The sequence below is a fragment of the Bubalus kerabau genome, chromosome 21 (genome assembly GCF_029407905.1).
Source record: "Bubalus kerabau isolate K-KA32 ecotype Philippines breed swamp buffalo chromosome 21, PCC_UOA_SB_1v2, whole genome shotgun sequence".
Taxonomy (NCBI): Eukaryota; Metazoa; Chordata; class Mammalia; order Artiodactyla; family Bovidae; genus Bubalus; species Bubalus kerabau.
This window is the reverse complement of record NC_073644.1, coordinates 22,586,481-22,614,479: the sequence shown is the minus strand read 5'-3', so window position 1 is coordinate 22,614,479 and position 27,999 is coordinate 22,586,481. Positions and strand designations below refer to the sequence as shown.

At 48.4% G+C, this 27,999-nt stretch overlaps 1 long non-coding RNA gene across 2 annotated transcripts; it reads left to right on the top strand.

The window, feature by feature from the left end:
• Window positions 1-97: 97 nt before the first annotated feature.
• LOC129636098 (uncharacterized) lies at window positions 98-27,999 on the top strand. 2 transcript variants are annotated; one of them, XR_008706641.1, is made up of 5 exons: window positions 98-467; window positions 1,565-1,754; window positions 2,569-2,784; window positions 3,912-4,113; window positions 26,908-27,999. It is a non-coding gene; the product is annotated as an uncharacterized LOC129636098 (long non-coding RNA). The 2 variants fall into 2 exon arrangements; XR_008706640.1 differs by lacking the exons at window positions 3,912-4,113; window positions 26,908-27,999 and having other exon boundaries at window positions 2,569-3,027.

Here is a 27,999-nt window from a genome sequence, read left to right as displayed (position 1 = left end):
GAGACGGCCCCCGGCTATAAATAGCGCCAGGCGCATGGCTCTTCGGGAGGCGCTGAGATTCCGGGCCCGGCGGCCGCGGGGAGCGGGTGCCAGTTAGGAACGGGGTTTCTGATCTCCTCGTTTGCGTTTTGGGGGTTCTTTTTGTTCATAGCAGCAGGTGCAACTTTTTGTCTTTTCTTAAAAAAACAAAACAAAACATTGATTTTCATTTTCTCGTGGGTATGTAGGGGGGCGTTATCCACCGAGCTGCTCTCTATTAGGGCTCCAGGCGGGCGAAGCAAAGGCTGGGATGGCGGGCGGGGCGGCGGCGAAGGTAGAATGGGCGCTTCTTTTCCTCCCATCTGGTTCCCTTTATTTATTTATTTAGACTCGAAAAAGCGAGCCGGCTTGGAGGAAGTCCGCCCAGCGATCCGAGTGCGCATTGATCAGTGTCGAGAGAAAAAAAAAGCTACATAAATATATATTATGTGGGTAAATCTATAGACAAGAGCGCTCTCTCGCGCGCGCGCGCTCTCTTTCTCTGTTTTTTTCCCTCCTCGCATCCCCAACCTGCCAGAGCAACCCCAAATCTTCGCCCTCCGCAAAACTGTCTACAGCCACCCGAGCTACCTGGGGAGGACGGGTCTGGGGAGCGGTCGGGCCGCGCCGGGGGGACGGGGCGTAGAAATTCGGGGCCCGACCCTCATCCCAGCCCGCCCGCGAAGGCTGGAGGTCGGTGTTTCCGTCCGGGACTGCCTCCCCGCCCCGAAGCGCAGCGGCTGCACCGGCAGGCGGCTGGCGGGAGGAAGGTAGGAGCCGGGCGCGTCGGCCGCTCGCCAGGCGGGGAAGCAGGCAGCTTCTGGGCGCGGTGGCCGGTGAGCCAGCACGAGGGACTGGCTTGATTTTGCCCTTGTCTGCTTTACTGGTTCAAATTGAAAAAATTTTTTTATTATTATTCTTTTGTAAAGCCACCATCAAAAGAAATAAAGTCCCCGAGTCGCTCTCCGGGCTGCGGCCGGACTCAGACACCCGCTGCGTGCGCTGCCCCACACGGGCTTCGTTTACAGCACTTCCCGCTCCAGAAGTGCAGGGCTGGGCGGCACGTCTGAGGGAGAGGGCCGAGGGTCCGGCCGCCCAGCCCGGACTTCGCCGGGTTCCCCATCGGGCCCGCGGTGGCCGGGACGTCGGCTGCGCCGGAGAGGGAGTGGCTGGCGCGGGAGCTGGGTTCGAGCAGCCCCGCCTCTGGGGGCCAAGGCTGGTAGTGAACTTGATTTGGGAAAGCAGATTTTCCTTTTTAATGATATTTACCTGCTCCCCATGCTCTCCTATATTGGCGTTTCCAGGACAGCCTCTTCTCGGCTTCAGAAACCGGACAAATAAGATAACGCGCCGCTCCCTCGCGGGTTGCGGGGCAGAGCTGATGGTGTGACCCTGGACTGGTCCCCGTTGGCCCCTTTCCGGTGTTTTGCGTTTCTCTCTCCTTGCCCTCGGCATACGTGACGTTACTAGACGACATGTTTAAAATTTAGTTAAAGAAATGAGACCCTAGCTGCCTGAAAACCGAGACCCAGCCCGTTTGATACAGCCACGACGCCGCCAAGCTCTCCAGCGCCGGAGGAGGCCCCGAGGTTCGCTGCCCCAGGCCCGGAGTCCAGCCAGGACACCTCTCCCTGACGATCCCGGGCCCAACCCTAACAGCAAGTACAGTTCTGAGAATTGTGGAACTTCATCCTTTCATTTTAAGACACTCCTGCCTTTGCTTGATGGAATCCTGTGTAAGTAGAGTGGGTTCATAACTCGGTTCAGGGCTTACATTATCCAGTGTTATCTGATGGTCTAAAAAACGCCCAAGTTGAAGGAATGCAACAGAAACTCACACGGAGAGCTTCCCTGACATGTGGCTGTGGGCTTGGTGTGCCCATGAAGTGCTCTAATAAAGCCCCGCGTCCCTTGTAGCCACACAGAGGGCTTGAGCTGGTGGCTGGGAGATGGGTGCGTATGTCTGTCAGGATTATGGGTGCTTGTGTGGATGCAGTGTGGTTATGTACCTAGACCCTGTTTGTATCTATACTCTGCGTGCGTGTGTGTGTATACACCCACTGGGCTAAGACCTCCCTGTCCCCTTTCCCACAGGACACATCAGCAGAGGCCAATAACTTTGTTCAAAACATTACTTCCAACATTATCCTGTGGCACTGATACTTACTCCCAGAATCACACAACAGAGTGGAATGTATTTTCTGCCATAAAAGGGGAGTTTAGGAGAATGATTCCTTCTTGAAGCCTCTTTTTCTCCTTGCCTCCCCCACCTGCCAAAGTGAAGTGAGGACCAGGGGAAGTAAAGAAAATGAGCTGAGGAGGGCTGGGGAAAGAAGGGCCTGCACAGAAGAGGGGACTGAGGTTCACGGTCCACTTCTTTCTGACCCTCAGCCCCTTCCCTCCAGGTTCAAATAAATTATTCATAGGCATTTCATTATTCATATTTTATTATTAATAATAATAGCCAATACATAAATAAAAGCAGCCCCTGGGCAGGAGTGAGTTGGGGCATGGAGTTGTTACTGAAAGGGGAATGTCTGGTTATTTCAGAGGCTTGCAAAGACTCCTTGCTTCGTGCTTTTCTGCGCATCTGCCTCCTGCACCCTGGTTCTTCTTCACATCCGGACCCTGGACCTGAAGCTATGAAGAGCCTCTTCTTCCCTAGGGAAGGTTCCTGACTCTCCCCTCTCTCCCATCTGAGGACAGCTTATTTTGGATCTGGGCTGTCTTCCCTTGCACATTCTTCAACTTTTAGCTCCAGGGCAGGTGTGTGGTAAAGCACCCCACCTCCCCCCAGCTTTCTGGGCCAGGAGCGGCTTCTGCCAAGGCAGGATCTCTTAAAGACGCAGTGAGGATCTCTTCAGCTCCCTCCTCTCAGCCACAGCCGAGAGATAGGGTTACCATGACACAGACAGGTGTCTCAGAACATAAAGGGCCCCTGAGAAGACAATAAAGAACGTGGTTCAGTTGGTGCTTTGGCCTCCTTGTCCTTGATCACCTAGAAAGACTTAAATTTTTTTAACCTTCAATCATCAAGAGAAACGTAATTAGAGGAAGATGGGGGCAAAGTATGACTCACTGTGGCATTTAAACAGATTGAAAACTTTTTCTGCAAGTGCCACTTCGTGGCCACAATTGTTCCATCCACTGAGAGGGAGAAGGCTGGCAAATGGAAGGGGAGCTGGAAACAATTGCTTCTCATTTGCTCTCTGCCTTTGGGGTTTACACGTTGATGCTGATTCATCTTTGGGGCACCCCATCCATGTGGTGGGAATCCTGACTCAGGGGTATCCTTGTGAAGCCTCTCGCTTCCTACTCGTCACTTCCTTTTGCCCCCCTCCTCCTCAAGAAGGGAAGAGGGCCTCATTGTGCTCAGCTCCCCTCCAGCTGGGGGACCGTTACTCCCCTCCCTCTGGTACCCACGGAACCACGTTTGCAGCTTTGGCCGTGACCACACACCCTCAGACCTGCATGGGCTCTCCTGCCTGTGAATCTTCTTTCTTAGTTGAGACTGAGACCTGGCGGAGGGCAGGAACCAAGCCATCTGGAGAGGCAAGGGCACGCAGCAGGTGCTAGGGTGGAGTTTCTAGATCCCAATGTCTAATTTGATTTTGGGAGCAAGGCTGTGTTCATTCAAATAGACTCTAAGGATAGGGGCTGCAACCGCTACTGCTAAGTCACTTCAGTCATGTCTGACTCTGTGCGATCCCACAGATGGCAGCCTACCAGGCCCCCCTGTCCCTGGGACTCTCCTTGGGCAAACTCTCTCCCAGAAGGAGTTCAAAGCCCAGGGTGAGACACAAGCAGGGTAGAACATGCACAGCAACTTGGCTTAGAGGCACCCACTCAGTCATTCTTACATTGATACAGCCTGTCCTTTTCTCCCCTGGCAGCAACAGAGAAAGGACAGGCCTGTGAAGACCCAGCTATCTTGTTAGAAAGACCAAAGTCATCCCAAGTGAAAAGCCCCAGAACAGCAAACGGCAACAGATGGTTAAATGTCTTCCTGGCCGAGGAGTTCCACATCCACACGTGGGAAAACAGAAGATGATCCCGAGCTGTGTGGTGATCTGTGATGCGGGTAGCAGCCTTGAGGTAAAATGGGCAGGATGAGGAAGGGTAGATGGCCAGAGAGCTGGCTGATGGCCTGGCCTTAGGGCTAGGAGGGCAAGAAGTATCTGTTCTCTAAGGTTTTGTTGAGAGCCAGCTGAAAACAGAGCTTCGGTCTGATGGGGCACCCCCAGCAGAGACCAGACCTCCAGTTAAAGTCCTTCTGAAGTGAACTGCTTGCCCAGCCCTGCAGAGGGCAGTGAGGGGAGGTTGGAGAGAAAGAGAGGCTCAGTTGCTTGCTGTTTGGGCCAAGAGACTGACTCAGAGCCTGGTAAACCAGCCAAGGGCAAGACCCAGTTGGGGGCTCGAGGGAAAGTTGCGGGAGAGTTGTGCCATGGGATCCTGGAGAGGGTGACGCTGCAGTGGCACCCAGGGTTGGCTAGCTGGTGGGGTGAGCTCTGATCTGGCCCTGCAGGAAGTGGTGGGTCCACTTGGGAGGAGATGAGAGAAGTTGAGGCAGTGGGTGGAGCTGCCGGGCCTGAAAAGGACAAGGGGCTCTGGGCTCTGTGGGCTGCTGAAGAGGTAAGGCTCCTGAGTTGAGGCAGGTAGGGTGGGCAAGGCGAGGCTTAACGCGGCCTCGGAAGTCTGTTTTTCTATATTCCTCATAAGCCCAGGGGTTCTGTCCTTGAATAATTTGGGAAGGTTTCGTGGTATAAGGAACAGTAATTGAGGTGGGAAAAAAGAGGAAAACAGCATCTGCCTTTTCTCAATTAGCAGTCTCCTGCCACCCAGAGTGCACAGTTGAAGGGCTCCCCTGTCCTGTCCTGAGCCCTCAGCAGGCCTGGCCAGGGGAGTGAACCCTGGAGGGAGAAAGAGAATTGGAGGTGGTCCGCAGCGTGTTTTTGGGAAACCCAGGGACTCCCCAGAAGGGACTGGCTGCCTCCTGGAGCTCAGATGAGTGGCAGGGCTAGTAAGGCTGGGGCCTCTGGGCTTCTCTTCTGGCTGGCTGAGCCCCTCGGGACACGTGCCCTTGGTCTTGTGGGAGCCCCTGGGCCTGGGCAGTGGCAGGAAATGCCATGGGGAGTCTCCCGCCTTTGGGTCAGTATGCATGTGCCCTCCAGATTCCTGTTCCAGGCTTTCATGCCAATCCAGGCTTTGCCTCACTGTTGCTGAGGGCGGGCAGGAAATGGAAGGGCAGGACAGCAGACCTGGAGATGTTGCCTCTGGAATCCTGCTTCCTGCATCCCCCGTTGGGGTTGGGCCAGCCTGAAGTCAGTGGGAGGGACCTAGTCATGCCTTGCCTGGGTCTCAGCTTCCTCCTCTGTAACATGGAGACTGGGGTCCTTTCTGCCACCCTCCTTTCCTTCCTCACATCACATCCAAGAAGGGGAGACAGTACCTGGGAGGCTGACTCATGGTTATGTAAAAACTGTTACGGTGAGAACAGAAACTGAGGGTCAAAATAGGCGACAGAATGGTGTAGAGAAAGTTATCTTATTTGAACTGAAGGGTTGGGAGTTTATCTTTTCTAAACACTTATTTATTTATTTATTTTCTTAGAAAGGAGCCAGCACTCCTCAGTCCACCAGGAGCAGGTGCTTAAGACTGTGTTTAGGTGAAACTGGCTTCAAGTCCTGCCTCTCCCACTTACTAACTCTGGGACGTTGGACAGGTTCTTTAGTCTCTTTGTGGCTCTGTTTTCTTACGTGTGAAACAGGAAGAGGAATAGAAGCTTCCTCGTTAAATGGTGATGAGGGGTAAATGAGTAGATGCAGGGCAAGTGCTTAAATCAATGTCTGATCAGCCACTATTGTCAGAGCATCACTATAGGCTGTGGGTGGGGAGCGAGGGGGGCGCTGAGGGGCTGGCCTAGGCCCCTCCACATCCTGCAGAGGAGGAGGTGTGCCCCCTCCAGCTGGGGCCTGAGTGGGACCCTCAGTGGGTGCCCTCACTTGCTGCCTACTTGTTTCTCAGCATGCTCCTGGGAGCGGCATCCTTCAGGGTGAGCGAGGCGTCATCAGCGCCTCTACCTGGGGCCTGCCCTGGGTACCGGCTGCTGGCACTCCGAGGCCCCTTCTTACCTGTGAGGTGTTGCTGTAGCAAGTCCTTTTAATTGTGATGTTTTACTAATTAGTTTTTAATTATGTTAATTTATTGTACATGAGCCCTGAGGTTTTCAGACACTGGGCTCACTTTAGAAGCTGGAATAGTGACTTGTGTTTATTACACACACCCAGTGCTGTGCATACATGTCACTTTCTCGGGGCCGTGATTTCTCTGATAAAGTTGCTGGACGCATAGCTTCTATCCGTGCTCTCTCATCTGAATTCTCCCTACTGCTGCCAGGCTCTCATGCTGGCATGGCACCCTTCACATAGTTTTGGGGGTTAAGAAACCCAGCATCTGCTGGCAGTGGACATGTGCTGGTGACCTGGAGTGAGGTGGCTGGAGGAGACCCCAACTGGAAAGGGGCTGGGGAAGGTGAGCTGGCAGGACATTTACATTGGGCTGGTTCTTCAAAGGGTTGTTTTCTAGGGGATTCAGAATCATGCATCTGTGTGGACCCCTCACCCAGCAGCTGAGGGCTGATAAGAGCTTGACAAGGAATCTGCAGCTGCTTGGTTTGGGGAGAGAGAAGTAGAGATGGGTAGCAGGTGGAGAGGGCCCATGGCACGGTCAAGTTGGGCAGTGAAGGCCAGGGCAGGATGTAGGCTTGTGTTCCGGGGTGGCAGGTGGCCATGGGGTAGGGGTTTGCAGCAGGCTGAGCCCACAGGAAAGACTCAGGGTAAGAACTCTCTGACCATCTATTAATACAGAAGAGTATTATCAATGACACAAGACCGGGACAAAGAAGGTAAAGACTGGGTATTTAAGGGAGAAATCACCCATCACCTCCAGCCCAAGACATGTGCTGAGTGGGAGGGACACTTTACTGGGCCCATTTCCCACAGGTCAGTTCTACATTCAAAGGCTGAAGGTTTGCTACCACTAGGAATATTTAAAGAAGGTACCGTAGGTTTTTAAGAACCATCCTCCTCCCAGCAAATAATTTCCAGATGGCAACCTTCTTTTAATAAGTTTAAATTCTTTCAAAGTGTTTAAGCAAAGTTGTGTATGTAAATTCTGCTCTCTTACTAAGCAGACACATTCATATAAATCTTGTGCAGAGTAAAATTTAAAGAAACACAGTCTATAAATATGACTGGGAATTTATTGCTTAAAAATATGTATATAACTTTGACTATAGAGACATGTATGCATAGTGCATGCACTGTGTATAGAAAGAGTCTGAACTTTGAAATCAGACAGGTTTTTAACCCACCAGCCACAGAAGTCCTGCTCTCAGCCTCAGTTTCCTTATCTGAAATACGGGCATGATAACACTGCCTATGATTGTCATAAAGAGGCGATCTTTATGTCCCAAAAGGTAATAAATATATCGTGTCTGCCCCACTGCCATTAAAGGTGAGCTGTGATTATTGTGAGTGGATTTATTAAAAAGTAAACTAAGGCTGTCCTTTCCAAGGATAAATATAAACTGTAGCTGGAAATAGCATTTAGACCATGCGTAACAGGACATGGGTATTTTCTGAGGAAGAGGACAGTTGGGGTTTCTCCTCAGTGGTCCTCCGAGTGTGTTGGGGAGATAAAAGTGATGTAAGTATCTGGTTGTGGGTGTAGTGTTGTGAAGGTGTTTGGGGGAGCAGAGCCCGTGTCAGGGAGGGGCCCCGTGGGTTTCTCCCCACCCAGCAGTTCAGCGATGCTCACCTCATTTAGGCTTGGGAAGGGCCCACATTGTAGCACACCCGGCACCCCCCACTGCCTGGGAGCCTGCACCCACACATCTGTGTGCCCCGACCCCCGGGAGGCTCCCACACAGACCTGCATGACTGGCCCCCCTCCAGAGAAGGAGGCGGTGGGCAGGCTCCGTGACTCACTCCCTGGCTCTGTGCCCCTCTAGCTGAGTCACAGTGTAATTGATCCCTCCCTGCCTGTGGCCCAAAGCAGGGTCATTTCCAGACGGGGTGGGGGGGTGCGGCTGGGGAGGCCTGGTTGAGGGGGCCTGGCTGGGGAGAGGCAGTCTGTGGAGGGAGGGATGGGTCATCAGAACCAGAGGGTGGCCCTAAGCTGGTGCAGACTTTTCTGGATGTCTGCTGAGGTGCTGTGTTTGGAGGAGCTGGGGCTTGATCCACTGCCCACCACCACACTTTGGTGTCCCCATTAGGGCAGGGCTGTCTCTATGAAAGCTACTGCAGGAAATAAGGAAGGCAGTGTTTGGTCTCCAGGGATCTCATTGAAGCTGTTCGTGGTGTTTGTGCTTCAAGGAGGAGGGTGTCTCCTTCTTGGATCCAAACTGAGTTGTGGGCTTGGAGGAGCGGAGGGGTGGGAGGTGGGAAGTTGGGAACATGTGGTCCACACATCATACCAGGGCAACTTCATGTCATCCTTGGCCTGGAAACAAAGAACCACCTCTGGTACTGATGAAACGGGAAACTCTGGTCCTCCTGGATAAAGTCCTCCTGGCCTGGTGGCAGAGGACAGAGTAAGGTTACCTCTGCCAAGGTCTTCGCCAGTAGACAGATCCGGAGTGTGGTCTGCAAGTTCCCAGACCAGCCTTGTCCCACCAGCCCTGCCCTTGACCGCATCACTGCCCCGCCTGGGGCAAGTCATGTGATCGCTTTTGGTTTCCTCATCTAGAAAATGGACATACATTTCTCCTTGTATGCCAGAGAAGGATCTAATGAATATATATAGCTCTAAGAAATAATCAATCATATTGTTATAAGCCTCTCTCCTCTGCATATCCCAGTTCCTTGCTCTTGTCCTGCCTGAGATCCACGCAGAAAGACCCACTTGGTCTTAACGCGTGTTCCCAGTCCCAGTTCTGAGACGATGCCACCCCACTGAGGGTAGTGCGGAGCCTTGATGGGCTTGATGCCAAGAGTCACTTCTGTGGTCATTAGATAACAGGGAGCCTCAATCCCGGCTTTGGTGGGACTCGGGCAAGACTCACTTTGTCATTGGGCCGCCTGCTTCCCTTCTCTGGGTCTTATTCTCTGAATTATGGGTTGGGAACCGTAATCCTTGCTCTGCACAAATCGTGGGAAGCAGGGAGAATCGGCAGCAAGGAACGATGGAGCTGCTTCCCGGAGTGTAGGGTGCTTATCGTAATCTACCTGGCCCCGCCCACCCCATCCTGCCTTCCTACAGCCCGGGCCTCAGAGCAGCCCTGGGAACAGAACGAGCAGCTCGCTTCGCTCATCCTTCCTCCTTCTCCTGATTATTTCTCCCAATCACACTTAATAGCCGCCGGGCTTTTGGCTGCAGCCCGGTATATAATAACCTGCAATTATTGTCCACTTAAGCTGTCCCCGGGGCCTTGTCGGTTGCGCTGCCCGGCCCGCACGGCCGGCCTGCTGATTTCCGTCAGTCAGGACCAATGAGAAGGAAGCTCTCAAGGGCTGGTCTGACAACTTGTTTGGCAGGGCCGCCAATTCCACGACTGTAGCTTCATCAGAGATGGGCTCCCTCCAGTCACATCCTCATGCAGCCCGGGTACCTGAGCTTTCTGGGGCCTGACCCTCTGGGTCGTTCCCAGCCATCCCTGTGTCCTCTGGCCCCTGCATTTATGCACACACTGTCCGCATTTAACTTCTTTGCCTTTGTTTACTTTTTCCCTGGTGCTACCAGCCACTTGCTTACTACTGCTCTGCTCCCACAATGGCTTAGTTCCTCCTCTCTGCATCCCTATGAGGGAGGCATTGGCATTTTACAAATTAGGCTACTGAAGATCAGAGAGGTTAGATGTCTTTCCTAGGGTCACATAGCCAGGAAGTGTCAGAGTGAGAAATCAAAATTGAGTTGGCTGATTCTGCAGCTCTCTGTGGAAGTCCTACCCTGCCTTGGGGACTCTGCTCGGTGCCACCTCCTTTGGACAGCTGTCTCTACCACTGCAGTAGCGTTGGTCTCTGCTACTCTGAGGCCCTTATAGCCCTTGAGTTGGAAGCAGGTACCCTTGGTCCTGTGTGGGCACAGCTCACCTGTCCTCCACAGTTTTGATTCATAAAGCATCTTTCTGCGCAGATGGGATAAAGCTGAGCTTTGGTCATTCTTCACATCTCCCTTTCCCAACTTTGATCCATATCCTTCTGAGCATCTCTGCCAGGGCCTGATCCTTGCAGCTCCTGACTAGGGCCCTCTCCCATCTATCATCTCTCTGGCCCCACGGTGGTGATGGTGATGACCATGATGGTGGTAAAAGTACATTTCTAGGCTGTGAACAATAGGCAGGGTCTGTGCCAGCACTGAGAGATGGCGGAATCTGAGGCTTTTTTCTATTTTCACACCCCTGAGAATCTATTAATAAAATGACCAGGATCGCAAGGGGGAGGCCTGACTCTGAGTGAGTCCCCTTATCCTGAGTGCTGTCATCTTGGCATGTGTCTGTGTGTCTGTCTGTGAGTATGCCTATGTGTGTGTTGACATGGTCTAGAGCAAAGAGGTGACCACGGGCTGTGGGGCCTGTCGGGGCCTGTGGTGAGCAGAGTCAGGGGTCTCCTGGATCGTCAGCCAGAGGGTCCAGGGCCTGAGAGCTTTAAAGACCACTGTGTCCAGAGGGTGCCCTGGCTGTGCTCTTATTGGCAGGCACAATGGGCTCTGGGCTGTCTGTGGACGAGGTCCAGATGCCTAGGACCCTGTCTTCATTGGGTCCACCACCTGTCCAGGCCCCAGTCTACCCAGGGGATACTCCTTGTCCACTTCCCAACTCACCCTTTGCCTGAATATTCTTACAGGCTCTTTTATTCTTCAGTCCTTTGTCTCAGCAAGAGGGCTTTGTTGGAAGATAGTTTGGGGGTAGCCTGAGGCCTTCTCTGGCCCCTCGAATCTTACAAGCTAAGTCTGAGGCTGGCCTGAAGTTGGTGTCTCAGAAGGAGCCAGCCTCTCCTCTCTGCTACCCTAGCTCATGTTCTGATGGGGCAGAAGTCTCTGGCCACACCGGTGCCCACACCTCCCTCCTCCCCCAGTAGCTGGTGTGTGTCTCTGGCCTCTCCCAGCTCTGCCCTGCCTCTCTGGCTGGAAATGCCCCTGTTCTCGGGTCCCTGGCCCTGAGCCTTGGGGTGAGACCTCTCAGGAAGGGCTGGAAGATCCTTAGGCGGGGGCAGCAGGAGAGGACAGGGCCAGAGCCAGCCCCGCCAGCTACCACCTGCAGCCTCATTTACTTCACTCTGACGGGGGCAGACACACAGTGGCCTTTATTTTCTTTAGCTGCCATTTGACTCTCCTGGCCTAGATCTTCCATGCCAGGGGGAGAGGAAGGCTTCAGGAGTGTTCATTAGTGGTCAGTCACTCTGATTACTATTAGTGATCGCCTCATATGGGCAAATTCTGCACCTTTGAAGGGTTTTCTCTTCTCCTCTGTAGGTGGGGGAAGCTTACACGTGCTGTGATGGGGAGGAGGGGCCCTGGGCTGTCCTTGCAGTTATCTGTGCTTCCACAGGCTCCTGGGGGATCTCCACCCTGGGGGTCCTAGAGTGGGAGCTGACAAGTTCCCCTGCCCACTAGGCCCCAGCTGGACATCATGGTCCAGGCTTTGAGTGCCCCCCACCACACCCACCTACAACCTCTCATCCTCCCTCACCCAGGGGGTCGGGGGCAAACCCTGGTTTCCAGGTTTCTTTCTGTGTTTCCCACCCCAGAGGGCAACCAGGTAAGCTTCTGGAATTCTCCCACACCTCAGGCAGGTAGAATGGACAGGGGGAAAGAATATATGAAAAAATTTTGTTTAACCCCATCTTCCTGCCTAAACCCACTCCTCTTTTATACACAACCCCTTCCCAGATGCTTCTAGTGGTTAAGGAACCTGCCTGCCAATGCAGGAGACACGGGTTAGATCCCGGGTCAGGAAGATCCCCTGGAGGAGGGCATGGCAACCCGCTCCAGTTTTCTTGCCTGGAAAAATCCCATGGACAGAGGAGCCTGGCAGGCTACGGTCTATGACATCACAGAGTCAGACACGACCGAAATGACTTAGCACGCGTGTGCCCCGCTAGCGGTGGCTCCAGATTGCATGGAGCCACCCAAACAAGAGGTACTGCCTAGCACCCAGCTTTTAACTTCCTTTGAAAATGTGCTTTTTTCTCTCTCCCTTCCTTTCCTGCTTAAGGCCCAGCTCTGGGGTGGGACAGGTATGCTCTGTAGTGAGAATGCCTGCTCTTTCTTGTCTTCATTCCTGGCTCTTCTCCCCGAATCAGGAAGGCTCCTGTAGTCTGTTCCTTCCTACTGCTATGTCTGGGGGCACTGGGGGATGGCCCTTCCACCGAGGGGCCAGCCTGGCACAGCGCCAGGCAGCAGGACAAGCAGCCCTGTTGGGAAGCCACACTGAAGCCGGGTTTGGCAGAGTCTGCTTGTAATACAAAAAAACCAAATGTATCCCTCTGGGTGGCTTTTAAAACTAGTTTTGATCATTTGAAGAGTAAATCCTTAGCTACTTAGAAAGCTTGACAATCTAAAATGATTCATTTGTCAAATATTTAGGTTAGTTGAGATTTAGCATTTCCTAGTATGTAGAAGAGGCGTGACTGTAAATTGATCAGACAAGTTTTATGTGTGAGCTCTAATGGGCTCTAAACCACGTCCTTCACTGAGAGGCAGACCCTGAAACAGAGTGCCCCACGTGTGTGTGTGTGTGTGTGTGTGTGTGTGTGTGTGTGTGTACATGGGCCCGTGTGCATGTGTTCACGTGTTTGTCAGACACACACGGGTGAGCACCTCACCCTTACTGGGGTTTATTATATTTTCTTTGTGCTGCTAATGCTTTTGGCCTCTGGGGGTGCTATATATATACAGATACAGAATTTGAGAAACACAGGATTTTCCACCTGAAAGGAACCTTAGGCATCTTCTAATCCACTTTTCTCATTTTACACATCCGGCAATTAACATCCATAGAGGTAAAGTGACTTGCTCAAGGGTCAGATATAGAAGCCAGGGTGCTCTCATTTTCTCTCTCTTTCACGCACACGTGCATTTAGCCCTCTAGTTATAAATGCCTGTTTCTTCATTGTTCAGCATGTCTTTGTTTCTTTCTCTCTCTCTTGTGCTTCCTTTTTACCCTGTCTGTCTGTCTTTCCTCTTCTCTCCCTCCTCTGTGTTCCTGGGTCGAGGGCTCAGGCCACGTGGGCAGCGGAGGTGCTGGCTCTCGGGAAGGCTGCCTCAGCAGGCTGGCCAGGCCAGGGCCCATGGGGAGGTAGAGGCACGGGATGCTCTCTGCTTCGCAGTTTGCAGGGAGCCCAGGGGAACAGTGCCTCTGCCCTGGGGAGAGGCACAGAGGTGGCCGGGCGGGTCAGCTCTGCTGCTGAGCAGTTTGTTTTCAGCCTGATCATATTTCTCTGGATCCCTACCAGGGGAAGCTGATGTTCTCTTTGGGGGAGGAAATGGGTTCTGTCCTGAGTCCCTTTCTCAAGCCTGAGCCATGTGGCCTCCAGGTGTTTTTTTTAGGGAAGATGGACATGTTCCTTGCCTCAAGTCCAAGATGTGCAGGAAAGCTCCCTCTCTAACCCTGCTATCCTGACACTGATGCTGAAGTTTGGCTGTCCGTCCTTGACAGACCCTGTGGAATGACTGTGGCTCCAGAGAGACTTGGAATCTCAGATTTGGCATGGGGCTTAGGGGTCATCTTTTTCACTGCCACACGCATTAGAGGACTCGATCCCCTAGCACCCCCGAAGTCTCTCCGGTCTGCCTAACCTCCTCCAGCAATGGGCCAGTTCCTTTAAAAAGGCCTGCCATGACTCCCTTCTCCCAAGATGTTCCCATGTTTTTCCGTTCCCGTGGTTACCCTTGCTTTCTCTGCTTTGTTGATTCTCATCTGTAATATGCTTAGAGTGGCTTTTGTCTTTCCCACTTGACCCAGATTATTCTTACTAAGGCCATCAGTGTCTTCCTTGGCCAAATCTAGAGACTACCTTTTTTAGCCTTTGTGTTAATGCTACCAACCTCGTCTTTGAACCATCTTCCTTCTCTTTTAAGAAATACGTTGTTCTCTTTGTTCACCTACTACTTCTCATTTGTCCCCTAGACTGAGCCCTTTCTCTCTTCATCCTTAAATGCTGGGTTGCCCTGGTGCTAGCTTTCAATTATCTTTTTTTTTTTTTTTTTTTTTTTTTTTAGGCCTCACAGTCTCCTAGGGTACAGGCTGGTAATTCCCTGTAACAGGTCGAAGGTGCCAATAACCCATGTTCAGTCTCCTCTGCTTTCCTGAGCTTCAACCTTTTATTGACAACTTCTGGGGTTTTCTGTCAAAAGACCCTCAGACTCAGGGGTTCTCTCTTCCCATGAGAAAAAAGATCCCCCCATGTGAGATCCTCATTTTAGCCCTGTGATCTACCAGTCATCTCAGCCAGAGTGTGAATCACTCCTGACTGTATCATCTCCCTCATCCTACAGATGCCCTTGGCCACCACATCCTGCCAGCTCTCTCCATATCCCCTCTTTCCCACCAGACCTGCATGTTCTCTCTCACTTACACTATTGCTGTGTTCTTCTAACCAGTCTCTTTGCCATTGACTTTACCTTCTCTGACCCACATGTACTTCATTCTGCACACAGACTGGGCTTTCTAAATACTAGATCTGGTCATGCCAACTCCCTCCTCAAAAGCCTTCAGTGACTCCCCATTGCCTGCAGGATAGAGAATGATCTCCTAAGCTTGTTATTCTAGGACCCTCGTAACGCCCCCTGTCCCCTCTGCTTCTCCTTCTGAGCCTGTCTTGTCACATCCCCTGTCCTGTGCTGGGTGCCTCAGCCCCAGCTGGCATCAGTCTAATCCTCACTCTTTTTTATAGCCATCTGCACAATTGTTATTAATTGACTAAGTTACTGGGTGATTCCTCCCTGCTTCCCCAGCTCTGGTAGACTCTAAGCTCCTCAAGGGCACAATGATGCCTTTCTTGTTCAGTTCTTCACCCCAGAGCCTAGCATCCTGTGTGCCCAATAAATCCTCAATGACTGGGTGACTGGAGAGCTTCAGGTATGCCAGTCTGAGTAGAATTTTGGCCCTGTAGTAGAGTATTCCCAAGTGGCACTAGAGCTAAAGAACCCACCTGCCAATGTGGGTAAGAGATGTGGGTTTGAGCCCTGGGTTGGGAAAATCCCCTGGAGAAAGAAATGGCAGCCCACTCCAGTATTCTTGCCTGGAGAGTCCCATGGACAGAGGAGCCTGGAGGGCTACCGTCCATGGGGTAGCAAAGAGTCAGTCATGACTGAGCGACTGAGCACAGTTAAGGAATAGGGTGCAGAAAAGTCATCCCCATGAGTGGTGACTTGATGCAGTGTTGAGTTTCAGGAAGATTGGCTGGGGAGCTTCAGGCCGGATGGCGTAGAGTCAGGCGGTGTCAGGGCCTGGGCCTGGTAACAGTGCAGGTGCGAGGTGCCAGTCTGAAATGAGTGACTTTTCCTCTCCCATCCCCTGTGCTTCTGATGGAGCGTTCCGGAGGTGGGGTAAATTCGTGCATAATTGAAAACAACAGACTCCAGGAATGAGCTTATAATAAGCTCAGCGCGTAACTGTGAAATGACCTTACCTTCTTGTGGGAAGGCTTTCTCTTACTTTCTGCTCTTTCTAAATCTGTTCTTGTTTCATTCCTTGGTCTCTATCTCCACCTCTTTCAAGAGTGGAGACCAGAAGAGATGTTCGCTGCTTGGAATAGTATTTCTGTCTGATTGGCTGCCAGTTCAGGTTGTTATTCTCTATAAAACATACACACCTTTCAGATCTCACCTCTGGAGACTTCTTTTTTTTTTTTTTTTATTTTTTTTTAATTTTATTTTATTTTTAAACTTTACATAACTGTATTAGATTTGCCAAATATCAAAATGAATCCGCCACAGGTATACATGTGTTCCCCATCCTGAACCCTCCTCCCTCCTCCCTCCCCATTCCATCCCTCTGGGTCGTCCCAGTGCACCAGCCCCAAGCATCCAGTATCGTACATCGAACCTGGACTGGCAACTCATTTCATACATGATATTTACATGTTTCAATGCCATTCTCCCAAATCTTCCCACCCTCTCCCTCTCCCACAGAGTCCATAAGACTGTTCTATACATCAGTGTCTCTTTTGCTGTCTCGTACACAGGGTTATTGTTACCATCTTTCTAAATTCCATATATATGCGTTAGTATACTGTATTGGTGTTTTTCTTTCTGGCTTACTTCACTCTGTATAATAGGCTCCAGTTTCATCCACCTCATTAGAACTGATTCAAATGTTTTCTTTTTAATGGCTGAATAATACTCCATTGTGTATATGTACCACAGCTTTCTTATCCATTCATCTGCTGATGGACATCTAGGTTGCTTCCATGTCCTGGCTATTATAAACAGTGCTGCGATGAACATTGGGGTACTCGTGTCTCTTTCCCTTCTGGTTTCCTCAGTGTGTATGCCCAGCAGTGGGATTGCTGGATCATAAGGCATGTCTATTTCCAGTTTTTTAAGGAATCTCCACACTGTTCTCCATAGTGGCTGTACTAGTTTGCATTCCCACCAACAGTGTAAGAGGGTTCCCTTTTCTCCACACCCTCTCCAGCATTTATTACTTGTAGACTTTTGGATCGCAGCCATTCTGACTGGTGTGAAATGGTACCTCATAGTGGTTTTGATTTGCATTTCTCTGATAATGAGTGATGTTGAGCATCTTTTCATGTGTTTGTTAGCCATCTGTATGTCTTCTTTGGAGAAATGTCTATTTAGTTCTTTGGCCCATTTTTTGATTGGGTCATTTATTTTTCTGGAGTTGAGCTGTAGGAGTTGCTTGTATATTCTGGAGATTAGTTGTTTGTCAGTTGCTTCATTTGCTATTATCTTCTCCCATTCTGAAGGCTGTCTTTTCACCTTGCTAATAGTTTCCTCACCTCTGGAGACTTCTACCCCAAGAAGAATTTCTGTGATAGGAACCAGAAGCACCCGCTCATGCTTCTCTCCTCTGGCCCATGTTCTCCAGCCCAGTGACAAGTTAGGAGGCTGCTTTTCTGCTCTTTGTTATACTGGGTTCTGCCCCATTCCTCTAAAGCAATCTTATAAATCATTGATGAGAATATTTCTATTTTTGTCTTAAATATCCTAGCCAAGAAAAGCCTTATGAATACTTTCCAAATCAAGTGCTGGCATTGCATGATGCCTCCTCATTGATGGTGGCCCCATTTCATTGTTTTTGCACTTCTTGGCTCTTCCATCCATGCCAGCAATGCCAAGTCTCAGCTTGGGGGAAGGGGCTGACCCTGGCATAGAACCCTCTGTGGCCTCTATTTCTTGGGCAGAAGCTTCTTCCCTTCCTTGTTCTCCATGGCTGCCCCCAAACCTCTAAACCTTGCTGTGTGATAAATTATGATGTAAATTATGATGTATTTAGTCTCAGTAAGGTTTCCTTCTGCCATCCAACCTGCCTCTGAACCACCACCCTTCCATCCCCATTATCATCCATTCTGTGCCTAGGAATTCAGCTCACTTGCATGTTAACCTACATTTGAAGGCATAAAGTTCCAAAATTAAAAAGACCCTATCCTTTGTGCTGTTTTAGTCGTGTCCAACTTTTGTGACCCCATGGACTGCAGCCCATCAGGCTCCTCTGTCAATGGGATTCTCCAGGTAAGAATACTGGAGTGGGTTGCCATGCCCTTCTCCGGGGGATCTTCCTAACCCAGGGACTGAACCCAGATCTTCTGCATTGAAGGCGGATTCTTTACCATCTGAGCCACCAGGGAAGCTACTGGAGTGGGTAGCCTACCCTTTCTCCAGGGGAACTTCCGGACCCAGGAATTGAACTGGGGTCTCCTGCATTGCAGGTGGATTCTTTACCAGCTGAGCTACCAGGGAAGCCTACCCTCTCCTATAGTGCATTTCAAACCCCAGTAGCCCATAAGGATCATGTAGTTCACCAACATATTCTGACTTTAGCACTGGGCCTGGCACGTGGTGAGCACTCAGCAAATATCATTGAGTAATGAACTGGGAAATAAACGAAAGGCCTAAAGGACTAGAGGCCCTGCACACTGGATCTCCTCCTCTGCCAGAAACCATCTGGACCTGATGTCCTAAGATAGGGAATACAGGGATTTTTGAGACTCTTTATTTGTCTCTACTGAGAAAGTGGGATTCCCTGGTGGCTCCAACGGTAAAGAGTCTGCCTACAAAAGTAAGATGGTTCCAGTGCATCATTCCTGATTACTCTCAACTTTTTGGATTTTAATTTTTCCTTGGAATTCATGTTAATAATTTACATTACTTGTTCTTTACTTGTGTATTGTGTATTTTCTTTGGCTTGTGTATTGTTGTTTAGCTTGGTTCTTTCATCTGATTTCCAACTGACTTATGGAACAATGGGCCTCAAGCCTGACATCCACTTTCACTTTTACCCTTAGAGGTTAGAATCTAAGCCCAAGAAGAAATCCACAATATATTTTTGATCCCCATTTGGCATGGCTTGCATGTTGTCTGTCTGATAGCACTAAGTGTTACAGATCCACATTGTCTATTTAATTGTGTGAGTATATAATAAGAAGAATGTCAGGCAAGTCAAAATTGTCCAGAGCACTAGATGATTTCTATTACATCTTTGCAATAATTCGATGCTTCAAATAATTCATATCTTGATACTTCGATGATTGTCTCAATAATATTCTTTGCTGTGGCTTACTTGCCAATGGGGAGTGATGACCCAGGAACTCTGGAACTGTCCATCAGTCCATACAGATTGAATTGAAGCTCACCATGGTCAGTGACGGGGCTCATTGCCATCAAGACCATACTCTGCCCCCATGGAGCTTACAGGGCTGGGGGAGGCAGATGTATTCCTGTGGCTTGGGCCAAGTGCTGTGAATATTTGAGCATACAGAGAAGGATGAAGTTACTCCTCATCAGGAGACTGATGCACAAGTCAGCATTTGTACTAGGTGTTGGAGGAGAAATCTGATCTTACAAGCCAACACTGTACCTGATCCCTAGTAGGTGCTCCACAAATGTTTGTGGGCAACCTGAGAGAAGAGAGTATTGTTCTAGGAGAAGGGAAAGAAGAGTGGGAAGGGCAAGGCTCATCTGGGATGCAGTGGGTCCTGTTCTGGGTCTGAAGCTGAAGCCCGGGTTGTCAGAGCCAGGAAGGAGGACAACTCTGAGTGGTTGGTTGCAGGGTGAGTGTCAGAGTCCCTGAGTGGATCTGCTGATTTGAGACTTCAATCAGAAGGCAGTGGGGTCTCTGAATGTGTTGGAGCACATCGGGGCTGTGGTTCAGTGGGGTCAGGCTGCATTGACGAGAGGGCTGTGTTGGGATGGATTTGGCTAGAAGCAGGAGAATCACTGTGAGGCAGTCGTAGACAATTGGGCGGAGGGTAGCAGGGTCCTGAACCTCAGTACTAGCTGTGGGTGGCAGAGGGGCTTTGTCAAGGCAGAGATTGCAGGACTGGGAGCTGCCTTCACCAGCAGTTTGTCCTTACAACCTTCTCTCCTCCTAACGTCATCTCCTTCAGGTGTCTGGCACCCAGCACCTCCTGCCCCATAGGGAGGCTCTCAGTCATGGGGGGAATTGGCTTTAGGCAGATGAGTGTGGATATAAGGGTACTAAGGTCCATATTTATTTATAATTAGTTATTTAATGCCTTTGTATGGTCTAGGATTTGAGGAAGACAGTGTGAATGTACATACACGTGTTCTCCCCACCAAATGAGACCTGCAGTATCGGTGCAATTTCTTGTTCAGCAGCACAGCTGAAAGTCAAAGCTTTGTGGGTACGTGAGTGGGTTTGAATCTTGACTTTTCCCATGGCTCACTATGTGAGCATCATCTAATTACATGTCAGTCTGAGTCTGATGTTCTGAGTTTTAGCCTCCTTATCTGTGGAGTTGAGGTGAGCATCATGTGCCTCCCAGTTTTGTTGTATGGACTGAGTGAGGTCAAACATGTCAGATGCTTTGTGTAGCACCTGGGCCACAGGAAGTACTCAATTGGATAGTCAATATCACCAGACTCTTTACATCACTGTGACTATTATTACTCCTTTGGGCATCAGTGGTCAGGTTGGGAGTGTCTTTCCATGTGGCTATCCTAACAATCCTAAGCCTTTGCCAGTTAATCCTGTATGTGGCCACCTACTTCATTGATGAGATGAAGAAGCACATATGTTTCTTCAAGGCACGACTTCATATCTGATATTCCACTGAGTCAAATCTTGCCCATTTTGACTAACTGACCCAGGAGAAATACCAGCAGATGATAAAGGTTGCTAGCATTTCCATTTAGGACTCATTCATTAGGAATAGAAAACAAAACATGACCTCTGTTCTTAGGGATTTTCTAAAGGGGAAGGGAGGCAGAGACATCTGCACAGATCATCACAGAACAATGAGGCAGCTGATAAAGAGGGGTGGATGGGGTGCTGTGGGAGCACCCTAGGCTAGTTTTCATCTGAGTCAGGAAGGAGCAGGCATCCACCTGGCAGACAAAGGAAGGAAGCATTGTGGCCAGTGGAAGGATTGGTGACCCGGAAACACGATGTGTTGGAAAATGTTGCAGAAACCCCAGCTAGCTCAGTAAAACAAGATTGTACAGTTTCTCATGAAGAAGACAAGAGAAAAAAGTGTTGGTGAGGGTATAGAGAAAAGGAGCCCTTGTACACTGTTTGTGGGAATGTAAATTGGTGTGGCCACTATGGAAAACAATACAGAGATTCTCCAAAAAATTAAAAATTGGTCTAACATACAATCTAGCAATTCCACATCTGAGTATACACCCAAAGGAAATAAAAGCAGGATGTGGAAGAGACATCTGCACCTCCATGTTTACTGCAGTGTTATTCACAGTAACCAAGGTGTGGAAACAACGTCAGCGCCCATCAGCAGATGAATGGGTATGGTGATATATATATATAAATGTATGAAAGTGAAAGTGCCAGTTGCTCAGTCATATTCCACTCTTTGCAACCCCACCAGGCTCCTCTGTCCATGGAATTCTCCGGGCAAGAAGACGAGTGGGTTGCCATTCCCTTTTCTAGGAGATCTTCCCGACCCAGGGATCGAACTCAGGTCTCCCACATTGCAGGTGCATTCTTTACCATCTGAGCCATCAGGGAAGCCCAAGCATATATATATATATATATATATATAATATATATATTATATATGAAATACTACTCAGCCATGAGAAAGAAGGAAATTCTCCCACTTGTGACAACAAGGATGGATTTCAAGGACATTATGCTAAGTGAGATAAGTCAGACAGAGAAAGACAAATATCATATCACTTAAATGTGGAAACTAAGAAAGCTACATTCATAAAAATGGAGAGTAAAATGTTGGTTACTAGGGGCTACAGGCTGGGGAAATGAGAGAGATGTTGTTTAAATACATCTTAAGAGATCTAATTCACAGGATAGTGAATATAAACAACAATATTGTATTATAATCATCAAACTCCTAAGAGACTAGATCTTAATTATTCCCACTACAAAAAAGAAATAATTAGATGATGTGTAGAAGTGTTAACTACCACTACAATGGCCATCATATTATAGTATATAAATATATCAAGTCAGCATGTACACTTTATATTTAAACAATGTTATATGTCAAATATATTTCAGTAAGAATTGAAATTAACTATATTAACCCTAAAAACAATCTGTGGAGATTCTAATGGGGCATTTGCGTATCAGTAAGGGTCTGATAAGATAAATGGAGAGAAGGCATGAAAGCAGGTGGACTGGGAAAACTCTTCATGGGCCATCCAAGTGCTCTCAGATCACTCCCAGATTGTTACCACTTTCTCCTACAACCAGTCTTTATAGTTAAGGTATGTGCCATATTTCCTGGTGTGAAATGAAAATGAAAACTGAATAACTTCTTTTATTTTCACCAGATTTATATTCAATGTCTTAATTTTAATTTTCTTTTATTCCTCTTTTACTCTGCCGAGAGGTATTCAGTGTCAAAGACTTTCTGGCTCAATATAGAGGTACAGATGTAGAAAATAAACTTATGGTTACTGAGGGGTAAGCAGGGGATGGATAAATTGGAAGATTGTGGCTGACATATACACACTACTATATATAAAATGGGCTTCCCTGATGGCTTGGTGAGCAAAGAATCTGCCTGCAATGCAGGAGACACAGGAGACTCGGGTTTGATCCCTGGGTTGAGAAAATCCCCCGGAAGAGGAAATGTCAACCTCCGAGTATTCTTGCAGGGAAAAATCCCATGGATGGAGTACCCTGGTAGGCTACAACCCAAAAGGTCACAAAGCACTGGACATGACTGAGCTACTAAGGACAAGCACATATATAAACCAGGTGACTAATAAGGACCTACTGTATAGCACAAGGAACTCAATACTCTGTAATGGCCTATATAGGAACAGAATCTAAAAAAAGGAGTGTTTATATGTATATGTATAACAGATTCACTTTGCTGTGCAGCAGAAACTAACACAACATTGTAAATCAACTCTACTCCAATAAAAATTAGAACAAAAAAGACTTTGTGACTCCATCAGCTGAGGGCATCACCTCCATTCAGCCCTATCTCCTACCCTTGACAAAGGGTAACCAGGCAGCAGTTAAATAGCTGTCCCCGCGTGAACTCTGACAGTCCATTCCCCCACCTACCCAAGGCTCTCTGACCAGCCTGTTGCTCCTAACTGGTGCTCACACCCATTGCGATCCTGCAGGGGGAAGTGGGAGCTGCCCAAACATGGCATCTGAGAACAGTCTTCAGAGTGTCAAGGAAGGAGCTGTGTACCACGAGGACCCTGCTGGCTTCCAGAACTGCCCTGTTACTGCAGGACAGATAGGACCTGCCCTCAGGAACTTTGCAAGGGCCTCAGGTTCCATATGAGGGCTTGGTGCCATCCTGGTCTTTGATTCCCCATCTCACTTGTATTCCTTTCCATTTCTGCTAAATGCCGAAGGACCAAGTGGGAGCCATTGATGTTGTTTTCCCTGCTGACTGAATGAACAGATCAGCTTCTTTCTCAAGGCATTCAAGGGCCGTGTGATCTAAACTTTGCAGACCCTCTGGTATCTTTTTCTGTCTCTCAGTTTAAACACTTTGCCCTGGTCAGGCAGTGTCTGATGTCTCATTTCCAACTGGACTCCTTTGAGCCTGTAGCTCTTGCCTCTGACGGTATCATGCACCCCATCCCAGTCTGCTCATTCTCTGAGACCCAAGCTCGGATCAAACTTCTCGTGAAAGCTCTTCTGGCTTTTGTGCCCTTGCTTCTTTTCAGGGATCTAAACTGGGAGCCCTGAAAGTGTTTAAGGGCTGAGAACTCAGATGGGAACCTTAGTGTTAATTCATGTCCATAAACACGTTGACTTCCCAGACCACTCCATCAGCTTCTGAATGATGGGTACTTTGTCCTCCTGTCTTCTCTGAGATGGTCGGCACAGGACAGGATGCAGGAATGCAATCAGCTCATGTGGCTTAGCAGCGGGCTGCTCTTGTTTATTCTGTTGACTCTTCATTTTAATTTGCAGAGAATGAAGTCTGAAGTATCCCAGCCTTGGAGCTTAAGGGGTGCTGGGCAGGCATTTGCTACATTCTGACGTCCAGGCAGGGGCATGACCAACCCTCTGAGCAGATTTCCACGCACCCCTTCTTTTCCCACGCACCCCTTCCTGGCAGCCTCTGTTGGTTGCCCCCTCTTGGGAACTGTATTTGGCAGAATTCGAGAGAGTCTTTCATATGCTTGGCCATAGCCTCCACCCTGGAGGGCCCTGTATACAGTCTCCCCTATGCTAGGTCCTGGGGGTAAAAGGGAAACTTCCAAGAGGAAGACTCGGACCCTGCCATTGGATGCATGGTACATGGTTTCCAACCCTAGGGCAGTGCTGGGAGGATAGGAGATTTGGACAGACAAGGAGACCCTGGGAGTGTCCTTTCAGATGTGGGAGAGGAGCTGAGGCTGGTTTCCTTTTGCCTCTAGTATAATTCCTTTGTGATCTCTCTGGACCTCTGTTTTCTCCTCTGTCAAATGGGTTTAACCAACTGCTCATTGATCTACAGGATTGTGGGATAATGATTTGAGGTGATGTGAGGGGAAATACAATTTTGAAGTTGACAGGCAGCCTCTGATTGAAGGATCGGACCCTCCCTGCCCTTTGCATGAAGTTAGTTCTGCCTCACTCAAATTTATACTCTATTATCATTTTACCATTCTCATTTTAATAGATTGTTGGCTGAGTGGGTTATACTCTTTATTAAAACTTCTTAAAGAAAAGCTGCTAAATATATATATATATGGTTAATACACTGTAGAAATATGCAACTGTATCAGTTTGTCATAGAAGGACACATTCTCTGAGTGTGAGTGTGTGTATGTGTGTGTGTGTGTAAGTCATACCATGGGGACATCTCCTGGCTATAAAGGAACCTGGAGATATTGAGGAGCATCAGTTAGGAGGTCTGAGGTTCCCTAGTCTGTCACTTTTAAAATCAGCTATGAATGGGGTAGAACTTGGAGGGGGTGCCCTGGAGCACTTGGGAGTCTAAACCAGGGCAGGTTTAATTTGGGAAGTTAGGTGTTTGTTCTTGAACATCACATTCTGTTCAGGTAAAGCTTCTTTTCCAGCTGTGGAACTAAAGGCTGTCCTCAGGCCTTGGAAGGCAGAAAGAAGATCCCCTGCAAAAGGGCTTGTGTTTGAATGGAGTCCATTTGGAATCAGACCAAAGATGTCCTTTGGATCAATGAATTTAAAGCCCACTCTTTCCTGTTTTACTGGGATTCTTAAGATCAGAGTATGAGCTTTGAAAACTTGACTGCTTTTACTGATTTGATTGATTGATTGATGGATGATGAATTAATTAAGTGCTCTAGCCTGCAGATAGACTCACAATTTAAATTTTTTGCCAAGATTTAAAAAATCAGAGACTTTAGAAGGTCTGGACCCATTAAGTCCTTACTCCTGGTGCTGAGCATAGAGGGTGCCAATCTTTCTGTAGTTGAAGCCCACTGCCCAGCTGCCTTGGCATTTTAGGCCACATGCCTGGGCCTTCAAGTGCTTGTGTTTGCAGCCCTGAGGTGGTCAGCTGCACCAGTGGGTCTCTGTGGGCACTTTTATGTTGACAAGTTAGAGGTATTATGTACACCTCAAACCCTTGTCTTAGCTGATCACAACCAGCTTTCTGAACCCAAAGCAGTCATTTCCCACCCATTGCAAGCTTCTGCAGTTTCTCCAGTGTTTTTACAAGTATGTTATGGACTGAATGCTTGTGCTCCCCTAAATTCACATGTTGAAATCCTAACTCCTACAAAGTTTTAAGAGGTGAGGCTTTGGGAAGTGATTAAGTCATGAGGGTGGAGCCCTTATGAATGGGATTAGTGCCCTTTTAAAGGGATCCAGAGAACTCCCTTGCCCCTTCTGCCATGCAAAGACACAGGAAGAAGACAGCTGTCTGTAAAGGATAGAGTTGGCTCTCACCAGACACTGAATCTGATGGCACTTTGATCTTGGGCTTCCAGCCTTCATAACTGTAAGAAATAAATGCTTGTTGTTTAAGTCTCCCAGTTTATGGTATTTTATTATAGTAGCCTGAACAGACTGAGACACAGGGTATGATCCAGCAGCCAAGTGGACTTGGGCAGGAGCAAGAGCAGGGCTGAACTTGGCTGGATTCGAGAAGCATTAAGATGAGTGATCAGCTTCAAAGGTGGTTCAGATAGTAAAGTTGCAGAGTGGAATTAAAGACTGTCCTGGACTGGGATTCTGCAAGGAGATATGATGAGCTTATACAAGTGTCCCATATTTGAAACTTCATTTGACTCTTCAGATATAAATTCTCTAGAAATTTTGCCCCTATAGAAAAAAAAGTCCCCCCATAGGCATAAAAAGTATGAGAGAATGAAAATATATGTAATCATACTTTAAATATATTTTTCCATAATAGTGTCACTTAAAAATTTATGAATGTAAACACTTATTAATTATAAATTGTTGATAATATATGCATAGAGATGTGAAAATATAGAACAAAGTCATATGCTTTCAGTACAGAATGAAGAGATCTTTATTTAAAAAGTCATATCTTTTCTAGAATAGAGCACAACCATTTTAGATACTCAGAATCCTATATCAGGGGACCTCCTAAGGCCCTGGAGTTCTATGAAAATGCATCTCTTTATTTTCCATCCAGTGAAATGGTTAAAAAATTCTGTAAAACTCTGTCTGTTCATTGGCTATGCTGTCTCTAGCTGTGCTCTAACTAACATTGCACTAAGAATTGCATTTTTCTCTCTCCTGACTTAGATTTAAATCTTGCAATCACTGCTGGGAAGTGAACTGTATCATCTTGAGAAATCAGACCACAGAGACAGGCTTGCAGCTGGCAGGCTGGGTCATCTTTAATCGCTTAACCCTTCATATCAAAGGATGGGTTGTAGCAGTAGATTCTTCCTCAAGAATTTGCCATGGCATATTTTCTCAAGGAAAAGCTGAACGTTAAAATGAAACTGAGTGTGCACAGCAAGAATCTTGCCTTACAAATGGTTGTTTGTGCCTATACACACAACTGGTTTTGTTGTGTGTATCTCCATGTAGCTCTTTCTTGCGAGCTTGTGTCCATGTCTGGGGTATATGTAACTGGGATGTGTATGTACAGTGATTTATCTGAGACTATACAATGAGTCTTTGTGTGCATGTGTGGATGTAAGTATGTGAGTGTGTATGAGCATGCGGTGTGTCCAAGGAAAATTCTTCCTTATCTCATAAAATAAGATCCAGGCTATTTAAAACTGGTATAGCAGATTGTTTAAAAAGGGGGCTGCGATAATTCCCTTTTTGTATTTACACCCTCTTAGACTGACTCTGCACTTGGCCGTATGCTTTGCTTCAGTCAATGGGGCATTACCAAATGTGACACAGAGACCTGAGAAGCAATTGCACATTGAAGTTGTCTTCTACTGCTCTTGGAACCCTCAACCAGCATAATGCCAATGAACAGGATAAGTCTGCTGGAGACATGTGGCCCAGTGGCTCCAGCCACCCCACCTAACAGCTACCACTAACTGCCAGACATATGGACGAGGCCGTCCTGGACCAAGGAGTCCTCATCCCACCTGTGAGCTTTATCAGCCACAGAAGTGATCCCAGGGAGACCAGCAGAAGAACCACCTTGCTGAGCTCAGCCCAGATTGCCCACTCACATGATCCTGAGTTAATATGAAATAAGTGGTGTTTCAGATCACTAAGTTTTGGAGTAGTTTGTTACACAGAAAGAGTTAATTCACTGATCTAGTTGGTAGTAGAAGGAAAAGTTTCTCTGTTGGAGGAAGGGGTGTTTGTTAAGAATTTCTAGGCATGAATCAAGGGAGACATGTTGTTTTGTGTTTAAACATTCTTTGTAATCCTGTTCTCACCTTATGGATTTAAAAACATAAAAATTAGCTCTATTGGAGGACCCACCATTAATTTTCACCAGAAATGAATGTTAACAAGACAAGCATGGGCATAGGATGGTGGTGCTGGCATGCTCCAACAATTCTTCACTGAGTCCTTGGGAAGAAAGCCAAAGAGAATCAAGCCCAGGGAGGATGCTGCACTACACAATCTATGTGGAAGCTACAACTTGCTCTTGGGAAGTGAAAGAATTCATCTCATCCTGGCTCCCAGTCTGCCTCCATGGGGTGGGCATCACTTCAGCATCTATTACCCAGGAGCTCACCCCAGGCGTATGACTCCTTGAAGAACAGCGCCTATAAAATAAGGCTCTGAAAGAAACAAGATTCTCTTCCCTGCCTGAGGCTTGCCTTTCGGGAACCTGCCACCTCTTTGCATAATTGACTCTAGGGATGATTGTCCCTCTCAAGGGAGAACATGTGTACTTATAGGGACAAGACCTTTACCCTGCAGATCACAACAGGAAATCAAGATATAACTATCAGCCTATTCTA